Source organism: Cydia strobilella, chromosome 5 (genome assembly GCF_947568885.1).
Source record: "Cydia strobilella chromosome 5, ilCydStro3.1, whole genome shotgun sequence".
In the NCBI taxonomy this organism is placed as follows: domain Eukaryota; kingdom Metazoa; phylum Arthropoda; class Insecta; order Lepidoptera; family Tortricidae; genus Cydia; species Cydia strobilella.
The window spans coordinates 6,626,746-6,635,057 of record NC_086045.1 but is presented as its reverse complement, the minus strand read 5'-3'; positions in this window follow the sequence as shown (position 1 = coordinate 6,635,057).

Sequence of the window (8,312 nt, the reverse complement as noted above, 5' to 3'; positions counted from 1 at the left end):
ACAACATAACGATTAAATTAAAATTATTTATATAAAACAAGCATCGTACTTATAACACTCAGTCAGTGTATCGGTCCGGTTCAACCATACCTTGGGTAAACATTACAGCTACATATGCAAATAGCGCCAACGGTAGCTACACGAACTAAAAGGCAATGACAGACCAAACCAAACCGATATCGAGCGTTCATTAAATCAATTTTATAATATTTATTTACTAACAAGACAGCATTCAGAGGAAGACGAATACTAACATAATAATACTCGAATAAGTATGGCGTGTCAGGAATGATAAACCCTAGCAAGGCCAAAGGAACAAAACACTTGTGGTAAGCATAAGTAAAAGTACAAACTACAGACAGCTCGTATCAAGTCTGTAGGGTTCCTGGTTAAATTGGTGATTAAGTAAAAAAAAAGTATTCTCATAAATATATTGACAGTGCACTGTCATTATGTGAATTTCCTTAAATTTATCTGAAACATGGATAGAAACCATGTTCAAATGTTTCAATAACTGAGACAAAACAATTTTTTTTGCTCAAGGCAATGCCGGGAGGTTTAGATATTCTCGAAGTTAAAAAGGAAATACCATAATTGGCGCTCACGGCAACTAGCGATGAAAAGACTAACTATGAAAAAAACCGATGACATTCTGCAAAAATTTTGCGATTTTATTTCGCTAAAGACACGTGGTAGGAACTAGAGAGCATCTATGGAGGTACCTGCTTAAACTTAATTTGCCTGCTTAAGCTTAAAAACATTACATTCGTTATATAGTGTATAATACTAACCATATATTTAAGCTTTATGTGTACTAACAACAATGATCTCAGTTGGTCTATGAATAAAAATTAAATAAAAAATAAAAAAAATAAAAAAGATTATTGTTTTATATTTTTGTTTTATTTGTGAAAATCTCTTGCGGTCTTACAGGTGATCCCAAAACGCTCACAAGATAATAATATTATGTAAGAGATAAAATAACTATACAAATTATGTCAACCTACCTAATAAATAAATTAAATAACACAATTATATAAAATTAAATTCAATTACGCCAAATTACAAGTGAAATGTGAAATTACAATTAAATCAAATTTCGAGAATAAATATTAAATTACGTTAATTTATAGGCAAATTATCAACTGAATTACAATTAAATCAAAAAAAATTAAAATAAATTGAAATTCTTCTGTTACAAGATGATCATTACTCACGTGTCAATTTTTAACAATATCTGGAGCAAACTGTGTACGGAGCTACAGAGTGTGGAGTGGCGTAGGTAATGTAGGTATTACCCGAAATACTCCTAATGTGATAATTATTGCAAAGAAAATTGAGATATGTAGAGTGGATATATATAAGCTGCAAGCGATGGATTCAACCTACTTGGTACCAACTTGGTACTTACACCTGCTCTTAAGTATGCCAAATTGAAAGCAATAAAAATACTTACTTTACTACTACGTTTTTGTTAAATTAATTCCACTCTTTAAAAAAATTTCTACATAATATTAGGTCTACTTGAACGGTTTACGAGTAATTTTTTTGTTTGATATCATGTAATCAAAAATCTTTTATAAGTTACAGTTTTTAAAAGTCAAACAAAAAATTGACTTGTAAACTGCCCAAGTAGACCTAATATTATCAAAGAGGATATAATAAGATAGAGCGGTACTGTCATAGTAAACTTTGTAACCCCAGTAAATTCACTGCAATTTATCGACACACCTTAAAACTAAAAATGAAGATTTATAAAAATACGATAATGTGTTTAAATATGGATAAATGTTTTTTTATTTGCATTAATTATTTTTTATGATTTTGACCCATGTTCTTTCACTGATATGCGTTAAAATTGTTAAATAACAAACGAAACTGTCAACGCCATCTATACGACAGTAGGGCAAAGCTAGTAGCGCCCTCTGATCGAGAATCAAATTTTCGTGATTTTCGAGGCACGTTTTTTCCTTATAGTACAACCGGATTAAGTCTCACCTCGAAATCCTTCCAAAGATATGAAATTTGGTATGTATGTTAATTAAAGGTCTCTTTTTCATGTCCACACTATTAGACATTTGGGGACCTCGAGGAATCGCAGCCATCTTGGAAAATGTGTACCATCCTGGAGAAATTTGCGATTTACTCTAAATATACATTATATATGAAAATATGGTGTAAGGCAACATTAAAGCTTAATAAATTCTACACGAAAAAGTCCTAGATATCTTTGCGGAAAAATACATCTTGTTATAGAAAATAATATCTGAATCCGGATTTAGCGCTTTTCAGAGGATATTCTCTTAATATGAAACTTGGAGTAATATGAATTTCACTTTTGTCTATACATTTGTACACGTTCTACCCCAATATCAACATTTTACTCGACTACGACTTAAACAGAAAGTAGGGTTATGGGTTTAAATACTGAAAATCAGTACATTCTGTAGCTCAGGATACAGGACGGATTTTTTAAAATGACATATCGGTAGATTCCTCTTGACCTTCACAACCTGTTTACACCTGTTTTATTAAAGAAAAATCAATACAGCCGCCTTGAGAGGACGCCGTATAGTAAATCATATTTTAACTTCTAGCGCCTTAACTATTGAGTGGATTTCAATAAAATAGACACCAGTAGATCCATAATTAGTACACGAGTGCTATGCAATACAAATTTACTAAAATAAATGGAGGATTTATTTATTTATTTAATCTTTATTGCACAAAAGAAAATACAATCGTACAAAAGGCGGACTTAATGCTATGAGGCATTCTCTACCAGTCAACCTTCGGGCAAAGCAGATAATTTGTAGGCGATGCAACATAGTGATTACATATATACAAGTATAGTTAAATAATGGATAGGCATAGACATACATACATATATCTGTATATATAATATTCATATAAATACATACAATATACATACATACAAATACATAAGATATCAGATGAAACTTTCAAAACAGAAACACTAAGAATTCATCGTTCTGCCAGCAAAGTACTCACGTAAGGATTTTTTAAATGCAAATCTATTCGGACACTGTCTAATTTTAACAGGGAGACTATTCCAAAGGCGAGCTGCCTGAATAGAGAAAGAATAGGACATGAAACCTGTTCGGTGAGATGGTATGGACAAAGAAAGGTTGCCAGTAGAGCGAAGTTGACGGACACGAGAAACACCATAGTAGTTGAAGAAAGATTTGAGATATTCGGGAGATTGGGGATCATTAATAACAGAAAAGAGGGTGCAAAGCATGCGAATATTTCGACGAACACGTATAGGAAACCAGCCGAGTTTAGAGCGGAAAGAGGAGACATGGTCGTATTTACGAAGACAGAAAATGAAACGAATGCAGTTATTTAGTAAACGATCTAACTTGTTCAAGAGCTCTTCATTTAAGTCTGGATAACACACATCACCGTAGTCAATTATGGGTAGGATTAATGTCTGTGCTAATAATATTTTTGTTTTAACGGGTAAAAAGTGTTTAAGTCTGTTAAGGGCATGTAGAGGTCCAGTGACTTTTCGGCAAATTTCAGCTACCTGTATCTTCCAACTCAGGGTGCTGTCTAAATAGACGCCTAGGTCTTTTACACCCTGGCTGTAAGGAATCGGAGTGCCATTAAAATATACGGGGGGTGTAGAATATATTTTCGCGAGCTGGCGTTCGCTACCTATGACAATGGCCTGACACTTAGACGGATTAACAAACAGACCGAACTTCTCAGACCATCGCTGGATATGTAAGAGGTCTAAATTTAATTTGTCAACAGTAGCAGCTAGGTCAGTAACGCTACAATGGTCATAGAGTTGCAGGTCGTCGGCGTAAAGATGGTACGAGCAGCGAAGGTCAGGAGTAATAAAATTAATAAATATGGAGAACAGTAGTGGTGAAAGGATACCTCCTTGAGGCACGCCAGTGGCTAGGTCACACCATTCCGACAAAGCGCGATCAACTCGTACCGCTTGCTGACGTCCGCAAAGATAAGCCGAGAACCAATTTCGTGCACCAGGCGACACATTGAGGTGCTCAAGAAGGGCAAGGAGAATCTGATGGTCAACAGTGTTGAATGCGTTTGAAAAATCTACAAGGATAAGTACAGTGACCATTTGATTCTCCATGCCACGTCTGATGTCCTCAGTCACCTTAAGCAGCGCAGTACAGGTGCTATGACCCGGCCGAAAACCTGACTGAAAGGGGCTCAGAAGTTTGTTTGAGAAAATAAACCTAGACAGCTGCTTGTGAGCCACCGCTTTAGCGATCTTCGACAGAAACGGGAGTATGGAAATGGGCCGGAAATGACTTACTAAAGAGGGGTTATTGATTTTTGGTAGAGGTATGACGAACGCCCTGCGCCAGAGAGATGGAAATTCGCCGTTAGAAAGCGAGAAGTTGATGATATCAGTCAGTATAGGAAGCACGCAGTCAAGGACAGATACTATCATATACCGACCGATATCATCACAACCAACTGCCTTGGATTGAATTGACTTAATGATAGCCTTAACCTCTGATTGGGTAGTGAGTGAGAAAGAGAAAGAGACCGCGCCAAATTGACTTACAGGTTTGCCCAAACCTAGAGACTTCAGAAACTTCCAAACATTAGCCATGGAAGATGAGGTTACATTTTGGTGAATAAACCGCCGCTTCGCTATCGGCTTCGAGGATAAATGTTTAGGACTTAAAAATGTGACTGCAAAAACAGATTTTAGGTCTTAAATGGGGTTTAAACAATAGTGACAGTAATGAAATTTGACACCTACAATTTCAGGGATCCCTGTTTGCGTGTCATAAAATTGGAGCTTCGGGGACCACGGGGATCAAACGCCACCTTGAAAAGTATAAGTTTTATTTTTGTTTTTCTGTTTTTCTCGGAATATCTCGGTTTAATGTGAATACTGTGTATAGCGAAACAAAAGCTTATTAAGTTCTACACAAAAAAGGTATAAAACACCATGTCCCTAAAACGGAGCTTTCTTCTAGAAATATGGCTCAGAAGTCAAAAGGTTATAATTAATCATCTCCTACTAAAATTTTATTTTAAGACGGGTCAGAAAAAAACACGTATAATTTTTTTACCAATTTTTGGAACACAAAAACATTATCTACCCAACCACGAAAAAAAAATGTATGGAAACTTGTAAGCTTCCCTTGTAACTTGTAAGCCCTATAAGCCGTGAATTAATCTCCTCTCAAAAAATAAAAAAAATATAAATAAATTTATTACTGAAAAAGTTATATATAATAAAATTAATAAAAAAATAATATTAAATAAAAAAAAATGACATAAAATTTTAACTTAAATAAATTTTCTCTTGCTATTAACATTAAACCACAAATTCAAATACTTAATAAAATTAAACCAAAAGAAATTATACACTTCGTTTGGTTTGACCAATGTCCACACTTCCGCAACTACATTCTATTTTGTAAACGCCCGGATTTTGGTACGGAATGACATCTTTTGGACTGCGTAAAAGATCTGCTACTTTGAATAACGGCCTGTATACAGCCTTGATGGAGAATTTCTTAAGTACTGCTCTTACTTTGTCCGTTATCCCTTTCAAATATGGTAAGAACGCTGGTTGTCTGTTGACCTCTGGATGTCTTTCCGTTCTCTTCGGCTTGCGTTTCATCCCCCCTCGGTATCCATAAGCTATAAAATATAAGGGTATAAGCTGCTACGGAAGGTCAGACTACCCTCGAGTAACATTACTACAGAGGAGCGTCAAGCACTGAAGGCCCTTCGTGATAATGAAAACCTGTTAGTCTTAAAAGCTGACAAAGGTAACGATACTGTAGACGACACGACGATGATGTGTGACGATAGTTCGGAGTATGATGGCAAAATAAAAGCGCTGCTGGCAGACAAGAAAGTCTATAAGCCAGTTAATTATAATCCAACTGCCAGGGTAACTCGTCGTCTACGAAACCTCATCAAAGACCACGAAGATCTTTTTAAAGAGGATGCATATAATCGGCTATACAGACCGAAATCAGTCCAACCGCCAAAGCTATATGGATTGCCGAAGGTACATAAGTCTAATGTGCCATTGCGACCAATTGTTAGTCAGATCAATTCGCCATCCTATGATCTCGCAAAACATGTAGCAAGCGTGCTCCAGGGACTAGTTGGAAAGACCTCGTCCTATGTAAAAGATTCTCGCCATTTTATTGATATTGTCAAGGGTATAAGACTGGAACTAGATGAGATTATGGTGAGTTTTGATGTGGAATCTTTATTCACCAACGTTCCATTAACAGAATGTCTGGACATTATCAAAAAGAAACTACAGGAATGTAGGATATCGGAAAAGTATATCACTTTACTGGAACACTGCTTGGAGGGAAACTATTTCATTTTATTAATTATAGGTATTTTTATTTTTAATTGTATTTTATTTTTGTATTTTTACACTGTACTTATTTTTACACTGTACATGTATTTAAATTGGGTGTTACCTGTAAATAAAGAACTATTATTATTATTATTATTTGTATCTCCTTCTGGATTTCACGGGCCTATAAATCCCGGTCTTTTGATAGGCTTGCGTGGGGATATAGATCATATATATATATATATATTATTATATATCAAGCAGGGACCGGACAACCCTTTCCGCGATAAAACCCTTTCAATGGGTGACACTTAAACACGGCTAACACATTGAAAGACTTTCCCTTTTGAACTGCAAGCCTATTCATACCCTTACAATGACTAACCCTTACCGAAAAGCTAACCAAAAATAAGGCTAGCTCTTAATAAGGGTTACCCTTATCTTTAAGCGCTTTTTATAAAGGTTTCCCTTTGCGTGAAAGAGACAGGATTAGTATATATCTAAGGTAGTGTATGAAAAGGAAAGAAAATACGTGCCTAGTCAAAGAACGCCGCCGTCGCCGCCGACGATCGCTCGGATTCGAAGTAATGTGTGCTTTATGAACAAGGTAGACGACTTAAATTAGCACGCTTATATGCTAAAAGGGAAGCCCTTTATAAGGCTAACCCTTATAAGCAATATGCAAGGTGTTGGTGAGCGGATGATAAGGGTTTTGTAAGGGTATTTGGGCTACCGATTACTCAAATGTGGTAGCTTTATATAAGGGTTTTTAAAACCAAAACAAAGGGTTTCGTCTGGCAAAGGGTATGGTGAGTTAAGCCTTATGCAATACCCTTATAAAACCCCGATAAGGGATAGCGGGCCGGTCCCTGATATCAAGGCCAGTATTTCCTCCAAGTGGATGGAGTAGCAATAGGTAGTCCGGTTGCTCCAGTAATCGCTAACATCTGGATGGAGCATTTTGAGGAGTTAGCACTGGAGTCGGGACCTAACGTCATTGCAATGTGGAAGAGGTACGTGGACGATATTTTCTGCATTTTTAAGGGGAATAACGATACCGTCAAAAGTTACACCGAGCATCTAAACTCCATCCACTCAAGAGTGAAATTCACACATGAAATAGAATGTGACAGATCCTTACCTTTTCTGGATGTCAAACTGATGGTGAGATCGGACGGCACCTTGGCACACTCTGTATACAGAAAACCTACGCATACCGACAGATACTTACAGGCATCCTCTCATCATCACCCAAGGCACCTACAATCCGTGATCATGTCCTTGGTGAAAAGGGCACATGACTTATGTGACCCTGAGCACCTGGACGGTGAACTAGCGCATGTCCAAGCTGTACTGGAAAAGAATGGATACCGAGGGGGGATGAAACGCAAGCCGAAGAGAACGGAAAGACAACCAGAGGTCAACAGACAACTAGCGTTCTTACCATATGTGAAAGGGATAACGGACAAAGTAGGAGCAGTACTTAAGAAATTCTCCATCAAGGCTGTCATCATCATTAACTTAAGAGTTATTCTCTTGTCGGTGGAGTATCTTCCAGCTTTCCCTATCCCGCGCCAGCTCTTTGACTTTTTGATACGACACGACCCCTACTTTTTCTTTCACTTGATCTAAAAAGCTGCGTCTGGGTTTTCCTCTACCCCGCTTCCTTCCTATCCGCCCCTCCAGGATAGTTTTAAAGAAGTAGTCGTGTCGTATTAAGTGTCCAATCATTTTCCCGCGTCTATTTGCAATAGTGTTCAGAATAGCTCTTCTTTCACTCACTCTTCTTAGCACCTCCTCATTCGTTATCCTGTCTCTCCAACTCTCCAACTCCAACTAATGTAATACTAATGTATATCAAGGCTGTATACAAGCCGTTATTCAAAGTAGCAGATCTTTTACGCAGTCCAAAAGATGTCATTTCGTACCAAAATCCGGGCGTTTACAAAATAGAATGTAGTTGCGG